We start from the raw sequence: 22,839 nt of genomic DNA, 5'->3' as shown, positions 1-22,839 counted from the left end.
CCAATGTTTGCAAAAATAAAGGCAGGGTAAGGACATGGTGTATATATATTTCATATACATAATACTGTTATGAATTTCGTACTTAGACAGGCAATTTTAGTAGAATTGTAAGTAAAATTGTTTTATTTCTTTTGTAACATGAAAAATTTAAAGAAAAGCTATGCCAAAAAAGTAAGAATACAGGGCCAAGTGCTTTTAACAATTGAATAAATGGGTATCTCTGTAATTTGGCGAGTTGTAGGCAAGCTGACAATGCTTTTGGCAATTTTTTGTCGCAAAATTTGGCGCTATTTTGGTCCAGCCCTCTGTGTCACTATAATATGTATTAAAAATAAGTACAGTCAAACGTCTTTAATCCAGACTCGTCGGGACTTCGGCGATTCCGGATTATTGGTTTTTCCGGATTATAGATCATCACTTTAAATCTGGTAAGACGGCATGCAGAAATTATAAAATTAAAATATGAAACTGTAATTTATGAAATAAAGAGCAATTATGATCTAAAGGTATCAAAATTTACAAAAAAAAAAAAAAAAAAAAAAAAAAAAAGCTTAATATTTATTTTTTTACTTTATTAACCCTCCAAGTGGCCGAGCCGTATATATACGTTCAACCAAAATTGTGCTCTAAGCGGCCAGCAAGCATATATACGTCCAACCAAAATCCTCTTCTAAGCGCCCAGCAAGCATATATATGTCCAACCAAAATATTGCTCTAAGCGGCCAGCAAGCATATATACGCTCGCGTTAGGATTTCTTTCCCTCAGCAATTTCGACGGGAGTGATTGCACTAATAGGCTCCCTGCTGGGAAGGGTTTCACTTTTCTTAAATTTAGCTTGTTATTTTGGGGTTGCTGCACATAACTGTTGAGTCGCCAAACATCTATGTTTTGTTCGAATTTTTAATACTGCTATCGAATTAGCTAAGACAGCAGAAATACTTTCAACACGTACTGAAAGTAAAAATGGAAATTATTTCTTCATCTAATATCTGAAATGGAGAATAAAAATAATTGAATAATAACCGCTCTTCAACTAAAATCTGGTTTGACAGTTTGAAGCTAATATATAAATCCAGAGTATTTAATCAAAGTTCCTATTTTTCAATTAGAATCGAATATCCGCAACACAATAAGTTGAACAGAATCATTAAAATAAATTTTAAAAATGTTAATGATTTAACGTACCCTAACATTTAATGAAGATTTGTTTTAATAGAAGCATATCGGTATAGTATCGAAAATTTAAATATACAAGAGATGTTTTAATCACAGACTTTTGACAGCATAAGACTGATATTAACGTTATAAACATAGAAACATCTTTATTTCCAGAAATACTAGAATAATAAACATGTTACAAGAATTTTAAATAATCGTAAGCTTTAAACTGATACTCGTTGAAACCAGGACTGACGTCACAGCAGGAGCGGTAGAATAAAAAGGCGGGAAAATTTTTAGAATTTAGAAAAACATTGAGCAGCAAAATTTAGGGATGGCAAAAATTTTGGACTTTAGGTAATACAGAAGGGAGAGGCATTTAGAAGCTGAAAATGTTTTTTTAATTTAGTAATGCACCGGAAAGCAAAATTTAAAATTTTCAAAAGTTACGCCGATCGGCAAAATGCCTAGCGCCGGCCATGGTTGCAACGCCTCGACGTATGCTATCATATGTTAGAGGTTCTGAACTTTATTAAGTAAGCACAGTAATGAACAGAGTGATTTTTATTAAATATAGAAGTAAACGAGTAATAAAATAAATATTATCATTCTTTTCTATACAACTTTTCCTTAACTTCATTTATTATTAAAATTATTGCTATTATTATACCAATACCAGCTACTTATGGATCTTTCACTACATATTTTAAAGGCGATAGCTGAATTCATCTCCCGCAGTAATCTATAGTATAATAAACATATATTTAAATAACTTATTGTTTCGTATATGTTTGGGAAAATGGACTAATATTCATAACAGCAATCTTACAAATAATAAGCAATTTAAATCCGAATAAAAATATTTTATTATTCCAAAGGGCGTTAGCCCAGAAGGGCTATTAATTTCGTTTTGACATTTTGCGTCGATTCACTTTCTGCGTTGATTCACTTTTCAAACTGTTGCCATCAAATATTACATCCTGTATTATATTTAAAGAAATTAAATAATGAAGAATCTTCATAAATGTATGTATGTTTCTCGCATCGTGATAAAACAATGGTACTTAGAGACATCAGATTTTGAATAACGTAATCTTCCACCAAATATGGTCATCTGGAAGCCCTAATTTGGAATTTGTTTTATTATCGATTTCATATTTTGGAACACTGTAAGGAATTCTTGATAAACACACTCAACGATTTCAAAGTGAGCAATGACAATATTGTACGGGGGGGGGGATTATCTCCAACGCTCGAGACTGTGTTTCGGAAATTCTAATGATACGCTCATTTTCAAATTATTTTGTGATATTGCTGTTGAATTGAATTCTATGGTTTAAGTGCGAAGAACATGATATTTAATAAAAGAAAGTAACACACAAAACCTTAAAATTGGGCGTAATGTAAAATCTGAAAACGTTTTCAGATTTTATTTATTTTTTCTTCTCATTAAAACTGCAGTTGTGACGTGAATACCAGCAATTTTTCCTACAAAGTCTCTCTATAAAGATGTCTACCTCAAGGTAAATAGCTTTTCCGTGCATTTCCATTTAACTTTATCAAATCTGTCTACAAGCACAGACGTCTAGTGATTATCTAAACAGTATAAAAACGTAGTCGTTTAATACGTATGCGTAAAAAAATGTTATACATATTTTATTACAGTGTATTGTAAAAAGTGTTGCTTAAACACTGTCATAAAGCAGTGAATGAGAAGGAAAAAAAAAAAAGAGCTTCTCACTTTTCGTACAGCTGTTAACAGGATCATTATTTTGTTTTCAAACATAGAACGAAATTTTCAGAATAGAGAATTTTCAGAGGATGAAATATGTCGAAAGAAATTAATGGTGTTACCGCAATTTCGGTTTGCAAATTTTAAAAAATCCATACAATATGCACAAATCTATAACAATCACTTGAATGATTTTTAATACCCAATTTAGAAGACAGACCTGATATTTGATCAATATGCTTTCAGTTTTATCTTCTCGGTATTAATAGATTGAATACGTAATTCAATTAAACTTTTCCTTGAAAGCATCAATTTCATTTTTAAATGTTTTGCAATACTAAATACTAATATTATTAAAATTCCCAGTCTTAGTGAAAGGCCAACCACTGGCAGAGTGAATAAGAGTACTATAATTGTGTTAAGCCGGCGTTAAAATCCCAGAGAATGAGGTGGTTACTTAGTCGTTTTTGTATTTTTTTTTTTTTTTTTTTTCCCATGAGCAATGCGAACACGAGCTAGTTGCCCTTGAAAAATCCTCCTCGTATGCGTCCTTTGCCTTAGGGTAATAGCCCTCGTATGCTATATCAGGTGCGCTGCAAACTCGGGAAAGTTTATGTTCTTTCATTATAGTTAATTAAAAAAGCAATCAAACCCAATAATACTGTTTATGGATGTTTCAGAAGTTATTCATGACTTAAACATACTACTAGTGCCTTTTGTAAGTGTTACTAGAACAAAATTTTTGATAGGATTAAATTAGATCAAAATTGCAATCTATTGGCTATGCATTAAAGAGAAACAATTAATTCCAAATTATCATTCATTTCAACATGTTATGGACAAATCTTTAATTAAAAAATACGTATTTATAACAAAAACAAGATCAAAAGAGGAAAATATTTCAATTTGATTGTGAAGAAGTAGAAAAATGCAGTAAATTTTTCGTATGCTTTAAGAATTCTTCAATTTCATAGTATCGACCTAGCTGTAATGTCGCTGAACTGGTAGTTTGACCTAGGTTGAAATCCTAGTGAACGGGTGGACTGCATGGGAGTTTTAATGGTTTCCTTTTCTGTAGCGTGAATACGAGATATTTTGCCTTCAGAAGTCTTCACGAAAGCATCCTTGTTCATAGGCAGATAGTTTTATTCTCTTAGTTAAGAAGAATCGTAGGTTACCTCACTTGCGTAAACAAACGAAAGTGAGTTCTCGCTCTATATTAGCTCTTATAGACTTTTGCATTGATTTAAGTTTAATGTAAATTTGAATGTGACTGTAAAATTAATTTTTTTATATCATAAATATTATTAAATTTATATAGCATAATCATTGGTACGCAAGTGAGCTAACCTGTTCTTCTTCGGACTTTCAGTCATTACGGCTTTTGATGCTGCAGACGTGAAAAATGTACATTGGCCTTTGCCGGGATTCGAACCCTGGAGCTCACGAATACGCGTCGAGTATGCTTCTAATTACACCGCGATGGATTACGTAAAGGAGGGGGAAAATACCTTATTAATTAAACTAACTATCATAGTGTCCAAACTCTGCTATTCTATTCTAAGCAAGGCATTGAAGAAAGTTGCTCTGCAGTAACTCTTATTCTCGAAGTAAAGGAAAACAAACTACTGAAATATAATGTCTTTTGATTGTAATCAATTTTGAGTTTTCCTCGTTTGAAAATATAGTTATTTTAAAGAATTTTTTTTTTCCTTTTATGAAAATAAACGATCTACTGTTTACTGAGATCAATGTACTAGGAAAAAGAAACATAATTTATCATATCAAATATACATGAAAACAATGAACAAATTAGAACTCACTTCAGTTATCTGCAATCAATGCATATGTTCTCTAGGAATACATCAAAGATGAATGCGTTGATTATATAATGGAATTCACGGATTTATATAAGATTAAAAGCACTTCCTTCATTAGGGACTTGAAAACGATATCTAACGACGCAGGTGTGGAATTGCAATTAAAAAGCGCATAGGATAAGCGATTTTGTAGAAGAATAACAAATATCATAAGCTTGAATTATTTTGCCAGTTATGGAACTTAGAATTTCAAAATTGTGAAAATTACTGATAAAATAATAATAATAATAAAATAATATTTAAATAATAAATAATAAATTATAAAATATTATATATATTATTAATAATTATTTAATAATATATATTATTAAATACTTATTAATAATATATATTATTAAATACTTATTAATAATATATATTATTAAATACTTATTAATAATATATATTATTAAATACTTATTAATAATATATATTATTAAAATAATAAATTATTCAATAAGGGGCGTTTTTTTTAATGTTTTGTGCGTTACCTTTATTTATTAAATATCATGCTCTTCGCACTTAACCATAAAATTCAATTCAACAGCAATATCACAAAATAATTTTAAAATAAACAGATCTTTAGAATTTCCGATTCAGAGTCTCGCGCGCTGAAGGTAGTTTTATTTTTTTTTTAAATCCCTTACAATGTTGTCATTTCTCGCTTTGAAATTGTTGAGTTTGTTAACCAAAAATTCTTTAATGTCTGACAAAATATGAAATAAATTGTAAACCAAACTCCAAATTAGGGCTTCCAGAAAAGTGAATCAACACAGAAAGTGAATGGACGCAAAATGCGAAAACGAAATTAATATCCTTTCTGGGCTAAAATGAAACTACACAAAATGATTTTTTTTTTTTTTTTTATTATTTATCCAAGTTATTTACATTTGCAGAATAAAAGAAAAATCTGAAAAGTTTCAGATTTTAAATTACGTCCAAAGGGACTTTTTTAACATTTTGTGTGTTACCTTTATTTATTAAATATCACGTTTTTTGCACTTAAACAATAAAATTCAGTTCAAGAGCAATATCGCAATGTAGTTTTAAATTGAGCATATCTTTAGAATTTCCGATACACAGTTCCGCGTGCTGGAGATAAAAAGGTTTTTTCTGTACAACATTGCCATTGCTCACCTTTAAATCGTTTAGTTTGCTACTCAAAAATTCGTTAAAGTTTTACAAAATATCAAATCGATCACGAAACAAATTCCAAATTTCAAATTTGGGCTTCCACATACCCATATCCGCAGTAGGATTACGTCGTTCAAAATTCGATGGCTGCATGTACCAATGTTTTATCACAATGCGAGAAATATACATACATTTATGAACATTTTTCATCATTTAATTTTTAAAAATATAATGCAGGACTCTAACATTGGATGGCAACAGTTTGAAAATTGAAACGGATATTTATAGTGAACCAACGCAAAATCGCAAAACGAAAACAATAGCCTCCAAGGACAAAGCCACTTTTGGACTAAAAAGAATATTAGTTAAAAGACTTAGACATTATTCTTTAAATTGTTAAGCATTATTCGTTAGATTAACCTTTGAGAGAATTTAGGGAATAATGTAAGAGTTTCACTTATCATACAGTGTTAAAAAATCTTTACTGTCCTTTTTTTGTTTGTTTTGTTTTTAGTTTTTTGTTTTGTTTCTAAAAATTGTTGCAACAAACTGTAGTTTTATTCTTGAAATGTAATTCTAACTTGAAACAGGAATGAAAGCTTGAAAAAAATCTTCAAATGAAATGACAGATACTTTCTCACGATTCTGAAAATCAAAGATATATATCGTCTGCATCTTTCCTTTTGGATACAGGGCCAAGTCAAAATTGCTTGAACGCGGCGGGGCCGGGGGGGGGGAACAGAAGAAAAGGCAGGGACAACCTTGTCCCTACCTTTTCTTCTTTCCCATTCTGTCTGTTTCATTGTGATTGAGGGTAATAAAATTTCCCGCGCTGCTAGAGAAGTTGTCCCTTCATCTAAATTAGGTTGCAATAATTGTAACGTTTTGGTCCCCCTTTTTTTTTCCTTTTGAAGGATTTTCTAAGCTTTCACATTAAAGAAAAATTCTGATATTTTGTATTTCCTATCTGTTGTCTAAAAGTGTGTAATACAGAAGATGTAAATCCTTAGTTCAATTTCAATCAAATTTAATCATTTTAAAATTATTATTTTCTTAAATCACTGAATAATAATTTACGATAAAATATCAATCATTCGTATAATGGCATATTTTAAAATTTTTACGTCGTTCGTTTTAGAGTTTCGGATGACCTCTTGTTGTCCATCCATTAAAAGTATTATCCACTGAACGATGAATGCGCATTCAAAACATAAAAATTTTAAAAAGTAGATGAATAAAGATTTTAATTAATTTTGGAAATAGGTATAGTCTACACTAAAAATGGATAAAAAATATTTGAGCTATCTTATTCCAAAAGCGTTAAATTTCTAAAAGCATTTCAAAACATTTTTGATTGTTGCTATGATAAAATAATACGAAATACCAAAAGCAGATTTTGGTTTTTGAAATAAATTACTATCATGAAACTACATTTATAATATTCTGTTGCATTCTGATGACCATACTTTAGATACTCCTTCCAGTTTTTAAATTAAATGTTGAATAGAATTGCAGATATAAATTTATGCACAATGAGAATGAAATTTACGTATGGTGGAAATAATCATACAATACTTGCCACCAAGAATAATTCTATGTAACAGAACAGTACTTCAGGTTCTGCATATAAAACTGTACAATGTTAGTTATATTATAAAATGTTCAGGAAACATCAAGAATTTCACTTTATTTGTAATCATTCTCATTCAGCATTGCAAGTAAATTCATGGTAATCATGAACTCCATGTGTGCAATTTTCGCTCAATCAATCGAGCATTTTCAATTATTAAATATCCATTCATTATATATATCATTTCCATAGTAAAGTTCTCGTTTTCTTCTTTACTTACTCAAAAAGAAAGCTAGAAAAGTACATTGTTCGAGAGTCCTCCCTTTTTGAGGTATATTTATCGAATTCCATTAAATTATTTGTCTAATGTGTAGTTAAGAGCTGAAGGTTAAGAATTATGCAGTTAAGAACTTTTTTGACTGAGTCAAATTTTGAAATAAATTTCTGATTTGCTTTGCCAATTTCAGTTGCTTCTGCAGAGTCGTTTCTGCAACGCTAGTACAATATTTCACCGAATACGAGTTTTCCCATTTGGTATTTTTATTCTGACAGAAAATTCAGTGTGGGTCCATAAGGTTCAAATTTTTCTTTGTGTTTCTAACCACATTATTAGATTTAAAAAGACATGGAAGTGCTTCAAATTACAAAACGAACAAAAGTGTAGGAAATTAAAAGATGCAAAATGAAACGTATTAAAAAATCTTTTTAATTACTCAGTTTTCAGAACGTCATTGGACGCCTCGGATTAAAATGTAGCTAGTGGGTTATCAGGTCAGGGTATTTGGATATGACAAAGCACACGACGGCTGTCCTAAGGGAAGGTATATTTTCGAGGACGACTTGCTCAGCGAAACTAGGTCGTATTCACATTACACAAGCAGAAAGCCACAAAATGGTCTATATAATAACAACCCGCTCTTCTGCGCAATAACCTAGATCGAACTACCAGTATACAACTGTTTACTTCTCGACCACAAGTGGAGCCCCTACTCCACAGATCACGTGATTTAACGAAACAGAAAATTTTTTTTCATTCTTGATTGTTCGCTTGATTGGATTTGATGCACACAAAGGCTACATACCTAAGGGAAGGGATGCCTTCATGGAGGACCTTTTAAGGAAAATTAACTCCCATTCATGCTATACAGTGGAAAAAGCACTTTTCTTGTTGAATTGAAATTTTAAGCTATAGCTATCCTGGGTAAGGAAACGAAATTAAATAAAAGAACTTACATAAAGTTCAAAATATATACGTTAAAGTATATGTGTTTTAACCTCCTCAGACCCGAGACAAAAATAAAAGCTTGATATTTTGTAAGAGGTATTTAAATAGTTGTTTCGATCACTTTGATGTAGAAAAGTGCAATAAATTTTTTTTTTTAGTTAATGAAAGCTAGGGGGGGATGTATCACATGTGATACATCAGGAACAAGGCACTACAATCAGAATTTTCTTAAGTATTAAGCAAGATTGAAGTAATTAATTTAATCTTAGTCTTTAATCACACAATACATACAATTCATAAATTCAACACGAAAATTAAGTTTTATTGGAGTTGTAGGTACATATTATTATTATTTATATTCGTGAAATGCCTTGAAACAATTTCTACTAGTTGTAAAGCATAGAAAAACCTTGCAGTCTGTACATTGTACATTTTTTAAGGCCGAGCAGTTCTCATTCCTGCACCTACTTCGATGAGTTCTATCCCCAGCCATTTCAGGCATGTGCCTAGCTTCATTGTTACGAGCTGCTTGATGTGGAATGCAAGTTGTAACTCTGCGTTTTGTAGGGGGTTCATCATTTTCATCTTCGGCTAGCGAAGGAGTGGGAGATGGCTTCTTCAGTAAGCCGTGGATGAGTGTATTTGCAATACTGAGTCTAAACGCAAAATAGTCCAGAATGTTCTTCTTCGGTTCCTCTAATTCTGTCATAGTATTTCTCCTGAAAATCAAATGAAACTGGATTGAACTTATCTGTATGTATTCCCCATTGATTTGGAGCAGAAAAGTCAAAAGTTACATCCTGATCTTCATCAACATCATTCACCTCACATCCATTATCGCTTTGATAATCATCTTCATCTGACAGTGAACTCAAATCAGGATCATCGCGATTCATCAGCTCTAAAATTTCATCTGGTGTCAAATATTTCACTGAAAAAAAATACTTATTAAATAAACAATTATCAGGAAAAAATGGGCAAAATGGAATGCAAACACCTCAACTAAAGATTTGAATTCAAGAAATACTTCTATCAATCTTCAAATCCCCCCAAAATATAACTAAAAATTAAAACAAAATTGACTTAAAAAGTGTGTTCATAAGTGATTGGGTCCCATTGTATCACAAGTGATACAAACAAATTTCACAAGTCATTATGCTTTAATATATCAGTAAAAATTTCTTTTTTTGCTGTCAACTAGTAAAACGTACATATACAAAGAGAAAGCATATTTTAAAAATAGTTTAATATTTGTATATAAATAAGAAAAAAATACTTACTTCGACGACGTGCAGACATTTTGTTTTGATTCAGAGATGCTAATAGAAATCGCTATCATGGACAAGTACTGCCATCTGTTGACTAAACGAGGAAAATATATGAGGTATTTCACTTTGTATCTTATGTGATACAACCGGTTCCAAATTTGTTTTTGCAGCTCAGCCTTCACAAAAAATTATGAAACTTTTGTATCACATGTGATACAAGGGAACCGAGGAGGTTAATTATAAGTGTTTAAAAATAATGAAAACAAGGATCCTTTGAAAAGTGTTGTATGATTTTGACTTTAGTATCATATGATCAGAACTGTTGGGATAATTTAAGAATTATTTTTTATTTTTCAATGCATTCTGATAAAACTTGCATATTAAAGATTTTATATATATATACATATGCATGTATATATATATATATAAATATGCATGTATGTGTAAATTTCCACACAGAGCATGATTTCAAGTATCATATTTTTGAATTTTCAATATAGCAAATTAATAAGAAGAGAAGCATGCCAATATAATAGTTAAAATTTGTAAAAAAGTAAACTTTAAATTCGCGTAGATTTTTAAATAAACATTTATCAATTTCAAGAGCGAACTGGCATAAGTCCTTCTTCAGACGCGAAACAGATTTACTGCAATTTGCCTGCTCAAGATTGCTCTAGAAATCGATAGTGTATTATATCCTTACGTATTTTTCCCATATCGTTTTAGCTGCAGGCTCCGTAAGTTAAAAAATATTCCTGTAACTTTCCCCTTCCTCAATGCGTTCAGAGGACGCAGTCCTCTAAATTTTAAATTGGATTCGTCCAAGTCGTGATTGTTTTCATCTTATTGACAAAAACAAATCCCTGCAAACTACCTGTGAAGGTAACGCCGAACCTTTCCCTTCTAACTCTTGAAATTTATGCCTAATACAAGAACCAACGAATAACAGCGAAGTAAAACCGAACTGACATTCACTCTATGATTTATCTAAGTCAGCTACACATTCCTCTTCTCTAATTATTTACGGATGTCTTGGAGCCTAGGAGTAGCAGCGACAACTTTAAAAACGAGAAAGCATCAGCTTTAACACTGTACAGAGAAAAAAAACATTTCTTATTTAATGTCATGACACGATTCAAGACACACTTATTTCAAGGCATTTTAATTTAATTCTGAAACTATATTTCCGTTCAAGAATGTGTTTCTAGAATTTATAACAAAAAAAGGCGCTTCTTCAGGGAAATGTTTAAAAACAGTTTTAACTTTGAAAATACAGCATCTTAAAACTGAATTTTAGATTTTTTCAGTGCACTAAATTAGGCAAAATTCTTCTCAGTTCTACGTTTATTCGCACGACAGTTTTAGTCTTAATTTTCATTTTAAGTTAGAAATACTTAAAGCATTAATAAAAGAAAGTGAAAAAAATTATATTTTGGAAGTTTTCTGTGCGTATGTACGAATTTAGAAAAATTTCAAGTAATTTATCGTTTTTCAGTACATGATTTAAAATCATCATTATAAACTTTTAATATGGAAAAGGAATTTTTAATAAATAAAATCATTCAAAAATCTAGACAGTAATATAGTTTATCTGAAAGGAGTTCATTTATGTGCCGGCTTTTCACTTTAGACGATCTTTTATCATTGCACTCTACTTCATGACACAGTTTTCTTTCCGCAAATATCTCCAGCGACGGGGGGAAGGCATTGAGGAGGGTCTTAATGTAGCAAAGAATATTTTATTTTTATCTAAAACAAAGTATTTATAATAACGATGAATAGGAAGCTGAGAATTAAAGTTAAGATTTTGGTAGGAGAAAAAGAAAAATGCAGAACTTGTAAAAACTGAATGGTATAGGAAAATTTTTAATTTAATATTCTATCATATAAATTTGTTGTGATCAACGTTCAAAGTTACCACGTAAAGAAACATTTTTGAAATTCAAATTCATCTCAAATAGATTTAGGAATAATTCAAGTCAATGTCGTTGGAAAATATTCACGTTAACGTCATTCAGAAAAGATTATTGATTAGAATATAAATTGAAGTAATTAAAAGATAAAATAAGTAAAATTAGTTGTTTATTAAACTATAGGCTAACGTAATGCATTTTATTTAGTACATAAATTGTGTACGTTTTTATTTGTATAATGCGATGAGTAGAAAATTTTGATGACCGTATCTTTTCTCTGGGCCTAATTATTAGTTCTATTCTTCTTCTTGCTACGTAATACAAATAAGTAATGGTACAAAGTTATGGTGGAATCAAAACGTAATTTTCTATAAATTTTTGCGTGAGGAATGACTACAATTTTTATGCAGATTTTGTGAAATATTTTAGTAAAACACGAAGAAATAAAAGTAAATAATTTTCCAAATAAAAAACTAAAAACGCAAAGCAATATCAATTTCAAACACATATTCATAAAGTACGTACGCTGTTTAAAATCTGCTTAGTTATGCAGCCAACACGGCGATAACCACTAAAATCTGGTATACATTCAATTAAATCTTTCTTGCCATAACGGGAGCCTGCTGGACAAAAGGACATGGACACGTCAATACGCCTCGCTGAACGACGGTCATTTGAGTGGGGGGGAAAGCAACTAAAGACAGCGAAACGTCTGCCGCTTTTAGCTTTAATCTGGATACAGAATGGGCAGAAGAAATAGTAGAATCTGGTTTCTTTTCAAGACTGAGATGAAGAGATTTTAGTTGAGGGTCTCGGCCACTAGGAAGGTTAAACATTTCTTTTAATGCACGCATGCGTAAAGCATACATTACGCATAGTCGAAATTAGAAAATTGCAACCGGAAAACTATTTGATGTGTATTCGTGATAGTGAGGAATTATAAGCCGAATAAAATAAAAACATCTGGCTTGAAGATGAAGATAGTGCTGACAGATCAACTTCCAATTCATTGCGTACCGCGCCGTGCTCCCCCCCATCCCCCGCAGAGCAGCGTGAAATTGATAAACAGATTTTGGAATGGTTAGAGAAACAAATCACCTCTCTGTCACTTTCTTCATGCCTTTATCCATTTTTTGCAGCATTTCCACTTTTTGTTTAATGGACATCGAAACATGCTTTCGCTTTGTAGATCCTTTGGCAGCTCCGGAATCGGAAATTCTTTTTGACATAATCGAAAGTTCAAACTTACTTTTTATAAAATTGCTCTAACAGTCTGCAAAAAATAATAAGCTGAATCCAATTCAAAGGTTAAGGAACTATGCAATCTGCAACATTAACTGAAATAGATAATTAGATAATTTTAGCTTAGCTTATACCGTCCGTTATAAATGAAACGTGCATGCGTAAACGTATTATGCGCATGCATAAACACTTATGCGCATGCGCAGAAAGTTTGTAGCTTTGAGGTCCGGATTATAGATCATTCCGGATTATGAACGTCCGGATTAAAGACTTTTGACTGTATATACTCTCTTACATATACAGGCAAAAAAAGTGCTCTTTGCATTTATGTAGATAATCATACTATATATATATATATATGTTGTTAAACGTATTTTAGATGTATCAATATGCTATATATTTACCTTTATGTTCTGTATTTACCATTGTGTTCTATATTTACCATTGTGTTCTATATTTACCATTATGTATTCAAGTATGAAAGGCACCATATGTCAGAACTATATTGTAATCATATGTAAAAAACTGTAAATATGTCAAAATTCTTCAAAAAAAATAATGTCCAAATAAAGAGATAGTGCAGTTGGACAATACCCACATTACCAATGGTTAAACAATGGGTGACCTCTGCACTACAACCTGAACCTGAATGTCCACATTTTAACAGACTTCGATTGAAATATTTTAATGACTCTGACTTGCCTCTGGACCTTGTACTCGGGAAAGAGGCCAATAGAAATTTATTTGACTACCTGAAAGAGACAGGTCTTTATAATTTAATTTGATTTTGTCTTGATGTTACACCTTAGAATGAAAGGTATTTAAAATTATTTCAAGTTTTAGAATTTTACACCCAACTTCATCAGTTTTGGATTTTATACTTTTCATGTGATTTCAACTCTGTCTGTCGATTTGTATATATGTCTGTTTTATCTATCAGCTGTGTTTTAAGTGTCTGACATGTGGTTCAGCACATATAACCTCTAAGGTTTTGTGCCAGAATATGCACAGACCAACCAACCATATTGGTGTGGGCTTATATCTATGTGGGCATTAATCAATGTGTTCTTTCATCGGTGTGGATATTTGTCGTGTTGGCAATTATCATAGTCGGGTCTTTTTGGTGTGCTTTTGTCTGGTCACCAATTATTTTACCTATTTTTTATTTGTTTCAAATTCAGAGAAATTTATATTTTTGGCTGTCGTAGAATTATGTAACATTAATGTAATCTCGTGTAATGCAATCTTATAAGCATTCAACTTCAACCTTAAAGAACGTTAAAAGTTCTTAACATTAAATTCTTCTTTGATGATCATTTTAGATTAAAATCTAACTTCATATTTTCAGAAATTAATTTTAAAAGACTTGAGTATAACTGTCCATAAGTTTCAGATTGTATTTTTAAATGTATGAGTGACCTAATATTTGTTTGAAGGTCACTGGACAGATTCGTTAACATTTTTAAATTCTTAAAATTTTTTACTGATTCTAAATTTAGTAACTTAGTCATGTTATAAGGTATTTCTCCTTTCCTAGCATGCCTTCATGATGTAGTGGGTCAACACGCTGGGCTGGTATTCTCCTGAGGTCCGTGGTTCAATTCCCGGCAAAGGCGGTTGCTAATTTTTCATCTCTCTGTCCTCCAAAATAATCCTAATGTTTCTACAGAGGAGCCCGAACTAAAAGGGTGTTGGATGAGAATTCTCCACACCCAGGATTTGGCAATTGGGTCCCTCAAAAACCCCCAGTTGCCCTTTAAAAAAGGGGAGTATATAAGATATTTCTCCTGCTTTTCTAGTGTGCCTTCGTGGTGTAGTGGCTCTGCATGCTGGGCCGGTATTCCAGACGTCCGTGGTTCGATTCCCGGCGAAAGCAGTTGCTAAATTTTCATCTCTCTGGCCTCCCCCCCCCAAAAAAAAATCCTAATGTCTCTGCAATGTGATTGTTTATAATTATTTCCCTTCTCCCAAATCTTTCAGTCAACAGTTTAACATAATGGTTATAATATTTATCAGTTAAAGTAAAACCCTTAATAAAATTTAATGTAGGTCCACCTGACATTCTTGATTTTATTTAAATTACCATTGTTATGAGTAGCATTTTCAAATTGGTTCCAAAATTCAAAACTGTTACTACGTTCACTGTAAATTTTGATACTAACAATTCAGTAATTTAAGCATATTCAAATTATTTGCAAAACTAAAATCATTACTAGTTTGTGATTGATTCAACAGACATTTTATTTTGTTTACTTTTGGTTTCAATATTAAAATGTGAAATTTTCCCTATGTATTTAATTATTTTTTCAGAGTATTCTTCGGTTGTTACAACTTCATTTTCTATATCCTTTACATCGGTTAACTTAAATATTTCTTTATCTAATTATCTAAAACTAATCTCTTTTTCTAGTTGTTGATCTCTTAAATATTTAATCTCATTGAATTTTACACAAATATTAATTGCTCCAACTTTCAGTAAATTATCAATTTTACTGATGTGTTTCATAATTGCAGAACTAGTAAATGTTCTTGATCTTTTACCGTATTTGACGGCGTATAAGACGCACCCTTATTTAGATGGCCACACACAAGGAAAAAAAGTTTCAATAGCGTGGTTTCTTTTAGTTCTCACGTTTCGTAAAAGCCAAATAAACAATTATTGAATGCAATTACCTTCGTGTATAAGACTGTGTTCTTCACGTATCCTTCACGCAGGTAACTTTTTTTAGACCAAATTTAGGGGGAAAAGTGCGTCTTACATGCCGTCAAATACGGTAATTTTTCTAATTCTGCAATTTTAAATTGGCAATTCAAGCAAAATGTTTCTTTAGTAAATTAAAATTAAAACTCTATGAAAACACTGTTCTTTAATCAAAATGCATAAATGCTCTTTTGTTAATTATACCATCAATAATTGGTATTTTTCAAGTCCTAAAATTCCTTTCTCCTTAAGCTAAAAACATAATTGACTTACCTCTTTGATGAAGTATTGAAGCCACACATTGTTGCACCAAGTAATGAATTAATCTCATGATTCAAAAATGGAGTTTTCATAATCCTTTTATTCTTTGTTGTATGAAGTTATGTACAATATATAGAATCCTTAAACATGACTCTAAAATGAAAACATTCACATAAAAAATTTTATGTGCCAAAATAATATGCCTAGAGCATTCATATTCTATTAGCAGTCTTCCTCGCTGCTGTCAAAAGGAGTTTTGAGCAACCATAAGGGTCGTCATAACATTTGGCTCTCTTCGAGCGTCTTTATGAATTTCAAATATTCCACACCCTAGTACTTAAAGGCGTTCAATATTATGGACAAAATCGCTTCACTATTGTACTTTTACTAGTGACTGATGAAACAGAAGGTGACACCTTTACTCATAAGAATGTCACAGAAAACAAGCTGTTTCAAAAGTGAGTATGATATATAGAAAATAACAAAGGAGGAGGATTGCAGATGTATTTGCAGAATGCCTGAGGAAAATCATTAAGGCACTAAGAGAATAAAATATTTAGTTATTTATTTTTATTAAATATTTTTATTTTATTTGCATAAAATTTAGTCTTTCCATGTTATGCTATTGAATTTATGTGATTTAAAAAATGAAAAATTGAACTTATTTGGAATTAAGAAACTAAATGTAGGATGATGAAATTGTGTAAAGTAATGGCTGAGTAAGAAAACCATGGAAAATTATTTGTATGCATCTGATTCTAAATTAAAATGTAAGTAATACAACTTTCTCATGTGTATATTTTTCTGAACGGCCCACTGAAAGATTTAGTAACTGTTCATATACATTTTTTCTCTTCGATATTTTAATGCAGAATGCAGCTTGGGTCATCGTGATAAATGGAAAGGCATCATGATAAATACTGGTTGACAAAGCTTCCTTTCTAAAGAAATATTATTCAGATAAATGAAATCAATTTTAAAAAATAGCATTAAAACATTTGAAATTAACATTTAAAAAAATAACATCAGCTAGCATTTTATTTACCTGTTAAGTATTTAGTTTTATTTCATGAATATAAAAAACTATTTTTTTTTTTTGGTATTTATCAACAATTTTTTATACTTTTGTTGTTTAATTTATAAAACATATTAAAAATAATATATACCTAAATAAATATATATGCGTATTTTTTAAGTTTTGGAAGAAGGGGATGATCTAGCGATGGTGAAAGGAATGCATTGGGCAAAAAGGGTCGAGAACCATTGCTGTAACTTATTCTTGTGAATTGTATATTATTTTTTAGTACTGTATTACAGCAGCCTTGGTAAGAAATGAGAATAAGTGCAATTCATCTTTGACAAGAACTAGACAGTTACCATGGGTGTACCCAGGACCGGAGCTAGGGAAGTGCAAACAATCTTAGACCGAGAAAACAAAACTATGATAAGACACGAATTCATCAGTGGTAGAGTAGACAAAATTGCTCAGCACCAATAATTAGATTTGAAAGCGAATTAATTAGTTGGCTGCATGAATGTTTTTCCTCCCCCCTCTCCTTGTGTATTATAAATTGAATACGAGTGAGTTTACCTCAGAAAATTCTCCTTTAAGACAGCTTTTCTTCAGAATAGCAGTTATATGCTTTCCTACAGTTGAATAAACGAGCAAATAAATACCGGAACTGGAATATATGAGTTTAAACAGATCGTTGAAATATAGAAGATAGGAATAATGATACTTCTGAGCATTTTTTACTTGGTCTTTAATTTTTATTACAGCAATTTTTTTGGTATCTGAACTAAAATCGTTCTAAAACTTCTTTTCCTATTTCTATTCCCGTTTCTTGAACAAACTTTCGATGCGCACTTAACATGCACAGCCCATTTAAGCAATTCTCTGTCATTGTAGAGCGCAATCAAGTTTAGCGCAACCCGCAGGGTACTAAATGAGCGTTCAGTAGTACATGGTTGAGACAAAGATTTAAGAAGAGCATGTTTCGTTTCTGGGGGGAAAAATTGTGGCTTCTTTTATCAAATCTTCCATAGTCAACTCCTTCACGTTGTCAATCTCTAGTTTCTTTGTTTTCCAGAAGTTATACTAGAGTTATCTCTGTCAAAATTTCAAATTGTAGAAATCGTGAAAGCACTCTGCCTTTTTGGTACATTCTTCCACTGCCATCTTTTGCTTAACCACAGGATGTAATAACAACAAAGAAATTGCTGGTAAATTGTTGCTGGAAAATCTTTCTTCCAGCAATAGTATTAAGGAATCCAAATAAGGGATAATGAGGCTGCGTTCAGACAGCGATGTAAATGCCACAAAGGCATAGTCACAAGGAATAACATGCAGGAATTCCATTCACACCTGCGACACAGGGTCTAAGCCACACCCAGTCAGAGAAGCTAAATTCGTGCATGCGTGGATGTGTCTACAGCTTTCTTGCTTCCCATTCAGGTTTCGCACATTAGCTTCGATTGGTTGACATTTATCCCAAGTCGGCATAAAGTTGAAAACTTCGAAATTTATGCCAAGACCCCTAAACTAGATTTTGTGACATAGCACAGACTGGTTGCCTGGCAACGCAGCTCGGCTTAAACCGCTTATGCCCTGTATACCGTCGTCTGAACGCAGCTTGAGAGACTTTTCAGAATTTATCGGTTGCAGTTGCTGGAGCATTTGAGCTATTTTTTTCCAGTTTTACAATTCTTGGTGCTTGCAATTCAGTGTCAATGCTCTTAGCCATACCACTTGCGAGAGGCAGAATTTCCTGGCGTAAAACATCTGTTGCTCTGCTATGTTCTTTTACAAGCATTAAAATTCTGTTTATATTGTGTACACATTGTAGCATATTTAAATTTTTGAACTGTAAAATATTAGCCACAAGTTCTAGCAGAGTTGATTATTTTGCAATTAGTCCTACGTGCACGATAAATTCAGATTTTGTCTAAGCACAATGTAATTGGAAAGCAGTTTTCCTGGTAGATGCATTACCTTCTTTTGATAACTTTTCCAGTCCCTTTGCTATGTTTATAAAATGCTCTTTAAATATGCTAATACTTCTGTATTTCTGAGACCAGCCTGTGTCAGATAAGTATGTAATACTTACTGTATATCTTCTTCGTAGAATAGATTCACGAAAAAGTTTATCTCATCCTTTACAATAGCAATAGTATTTCTGATTTCCGATACTCAATTCAAATCGTTCACAAGTAAATTTAGTTTGTGACTGGCACAATGGGAAAACAAAGCTTTTTTTATACTTCTGTTGCAAGATGTGCATGCTACTAATATTCCCTGCCACGGTTGAACATCTATCGTAACCCTGTCCCAACACATTTGTTTGGATCAAAACCTTCTCTTTTCAAACAATTGTCTAATTCATTTGCTACAGTACAAGCATCCATTGTATTTAGTTCAATAAATGCTAGGAATTCTTCCTGGACAGCCATCCTTTCTTTGTGAAAAAATCGAACACCAATTGACCCTTCCCAGATATATCGCTTGTCTCGTCTATCATTATGCTGTAAGTAGAAGCTTTTCTTGCATCTTGTATTATAGTCTTTCACCACCAGTCCACACAAATTGATCAATTCGTTTTAGATTTGAGGTGACATATAAGTAGCATTTTTACTACCTTTTTCGAAACGTCTTTGCAAACTTTTATCTCCTGTTTTGATTCTTAGATGAATCAGGTCCTGATAATTCCCTTCCTGTTTCGTCTTACTCCTTAGAGAGTTCACAAAATATGATTGTGAAAATTATTGACGCTATTGCATTTTGATTTTCTTCCATTACTTTTTTGTGCCCAGAAACTAGTCTAATATTTACAGGTTCATTTTCTAGAAAAATTTGGCAGTGATTATTGATGTTTTGTGCCACTGATTTGAAAAGCGATTTTTACAACCTTCATGCATGACATGATAAAACGTGAATGGCTTAATGATGAATAATCGCAAAACACCTTTCACTGATGCAGAAGCAGGAGTGAAAAGGACACAGTACGAGCATAATGCTTCTTTTACACTTTTTGAATATGCATGCCAAGGAGCATAAGTCTTCAGCCTCTCATGTCTAAACTTTCTCGAAATAGATAGCATCTGCTGCAAAATCGTAATTTTCATCAGATGTCCAATATTATTTTAATATTTCCAACTTTAGATGTGTAGCCATTGATAACGAAAACCCTCCCTATCTTCCCAAACCATGATTGCAACATTTCTCGATGGTGTCACTACTACGTGATGTAGTTAGAAGCATGTCTTTATCTAAAGTGGTAGGAAAAGCAAACATATTCGTTAATTCTTCACTTTCGCTTTCACTAATGTCTTCTATTTTCTTCCTTTTCACTACTGAAATATAATACCAAAATTAATTACCTGTTTGGAAATCAATGTCAAAAATCATATCATGGTACTTAGGCTTGTCCAGTGTTAAGAGTTGACGAGCATTTATATCAAATTGGGTTAATACAACTAAAAGTATTCAGAGGTTATCATAGGAGTATAATATCCATACACAGTCACTTTTTTAATCAATAACATTCACAAAAGAATTTTTGATTTCTGCCGCCTTACTAAAATTTGGATCTAAATAAAATTTTATAAGAATGGCCTATATAAGTTGTCTCCCACATTTAAGAGAATGCTACTTAGCCAACTTTCAATCAAAATGTTTAAAAAGCACTTTTATACATTCCAAAATTAATACTTTTTTCATTATACGAGGGTTAGAACTTTAATAGTGGCAACACAGCTGAAAAAAAGCTACGCAACAAAACCAAAGAATATCGTGTATACCACACGTAAACTACATACCTACCTTACCTCTCAGCAAAAAGACTCGTCCTGCCTACGTCACGCGCATGCGGAGTGACGTGAAGAATTTATCCTCGTATTAGCTCGTTGTCAGGATGTTTTCAAAACAAGAACAATGATGTTGGATAAAAATTGAATGTGCCAGAGGTCGTACAGCACGACAGTGTCATCAAGGGCTTCAAGAGGCTTGCGGGGAATCTGCATTGCCTTATAGAACCGTAGCAAGATGGGTGAAAGCATTCAATGAAGGACGCCAAAACGTGGCAGACATGCTGCGGCCAGGTCGTCCGAGTGTCAGCGATGCAGATGTGCAAGCTGTTGCCGCACTAATGCACAGTGATCGCCGCCAAACGATTCATCAGCTGGCCGGGCAAACAGAATTAGTGCATATGACTGTACTGCACATTCTGAAGGAACGGCTGTCCATGAGAAAAGTTCCTTCACGATGGGTTCCACATCAATTGACGGAAATGCAGAAATGGCTATGATACGATGCTGCCCGAACCCACCTGGAGCGCTATGAGCGCGAAGGAGATGCTTTTTTATGCCTAATCATTACGCTGGATGAGACTTGGGCCCGATCGTACTAGCCAGAACTGAAACGCCACACGAGTCACCACGGCGTTCGAAATTTCGTCAGAACACCAGCAATGTGAAAGTTATGGTGATTCTCATGTACGACTGTGATGGTGTTATCCTAACGCATATTGTTCCCCCACAGCGGACCATCGCTGTGCAGTATTACTTACTGCTCATTTTTGGAGCACAATCTCCGACCAGCTTTGAGAAAAAAACGGCGACACTTTCTGCAGAACGCTCCTCTTATTTTGCATGACAATGCTCGGCCGCAAGCTGTGACTGATTTGTTCAAGCGATGGGGCTGGGAAGTGCTTTACCATCCACCATACTCCCCAGATCTAAGCCCTTGTGACTATGACTTAATTCCTAAGATGAAGGAACCACTTCGTGGCACTCGCTTCCAAACTGTTCCTGAGATTCTTGCGGTCCATTGTAGACCGGTCCATTCAAACTATCAACAAAACAGGCGCTGCTACAGGTATTCTGTGACTTCCACATCGTTGGAAACGGTTTGTACACAATGCTGGCGACTATATTGAAGGACTGTAAAACATGGTGACATGAATCACTTTTGTATTCCTTGCAAATAAATAGTTGCCACTATTAAAGTTCCAACCCTTGTAATACTGTTGCAAATACATACAAATTCTAGCTATGAATAAAAGAGATAGCGTATAAAGCATATAAAGAAATAGAAGTGCAAAATGGCCATGATATATGGATTTAAACTCTTTCAATAGTTATTTATATTCAAATGATTGATGAAGATCACTATGATATTTAGAAAATTTAAGGAAATGCAAATGAGTTTTCTATTTTAAGGTAAATTAAGAAAAAGAGGGAATACTTGCTTATAAAAACTCTTGGAATTACAACCAGACATCTGTTACTTATTTGTATTAAGGTGAATGTAAGCAAAAGGATGTCCCGATACTAAGTGGCCCTTATTTGTATGACTGGCTGTGAAAAGATTCAAGCCATTCGGCTAAGAGATTCTACAGAAAATGGGGGGGGGGTGCCTTAAAGAATAATATAAGAAACAGAGAAAGTGTTTCACTAACTTGTTAGTTGAAATAAAAAAAAAAAAAAAAAAAAAAAGAGTTGCATTCATTAGGGGGTGCGAGTTCACCTCCCTGCACACCGCTGCCTACGCCCATGTATTACACACAGTGTTTATAGCACATAATTAATTTAATATACACATGTAGAAGCAACCTAATATAAATTTTTATTTATTATTTTGTATAATAATATGATTTTGCAAACTATTTATTTAAATAAACAACATGCTTATTCAAAATTTGTTTTACGCAGACCTTTTCTGATGGCCACAGTTCATAAGTTGCTGCTAGTAATGCATCAACCACATAATGACAAACTG

The 22,839-nt window shown here is 32.6% G+C and overlaps 1 protein-coding gene across 3 annotated transcripts in view; it reads left to right on the top strand.

Moving 5' to 3' along the window:
- The window catches only part of LOC146997185 (uncharacterized), a 91,826-nt gene that overhangs the window by 34,152 nt on the left and 34,835 nt on the right, over positions 1–22,839 (top strand). The gene's annotated exons all lie outside the window — the stretch shown is intronic.

Source organism: Stegodyphus dumicola, chromosome 5 (genome assembly GCF_044657685.1).
Source record: "Stegodyphus dumicola isolate Sdum_Otavi_A_Nest chromosome 5, ASM4465768v1".
NCBI lineage: Eukaryota > Metazoa > Arthropoda > Arachnida > Araneae > Eresidae > Stegodyphus > Stegodyphus dumicola.
Note: the sequence above shows the minus strand (reverse complement) of the source record. Positions and strands in the feature narration are given on the sequence as shown.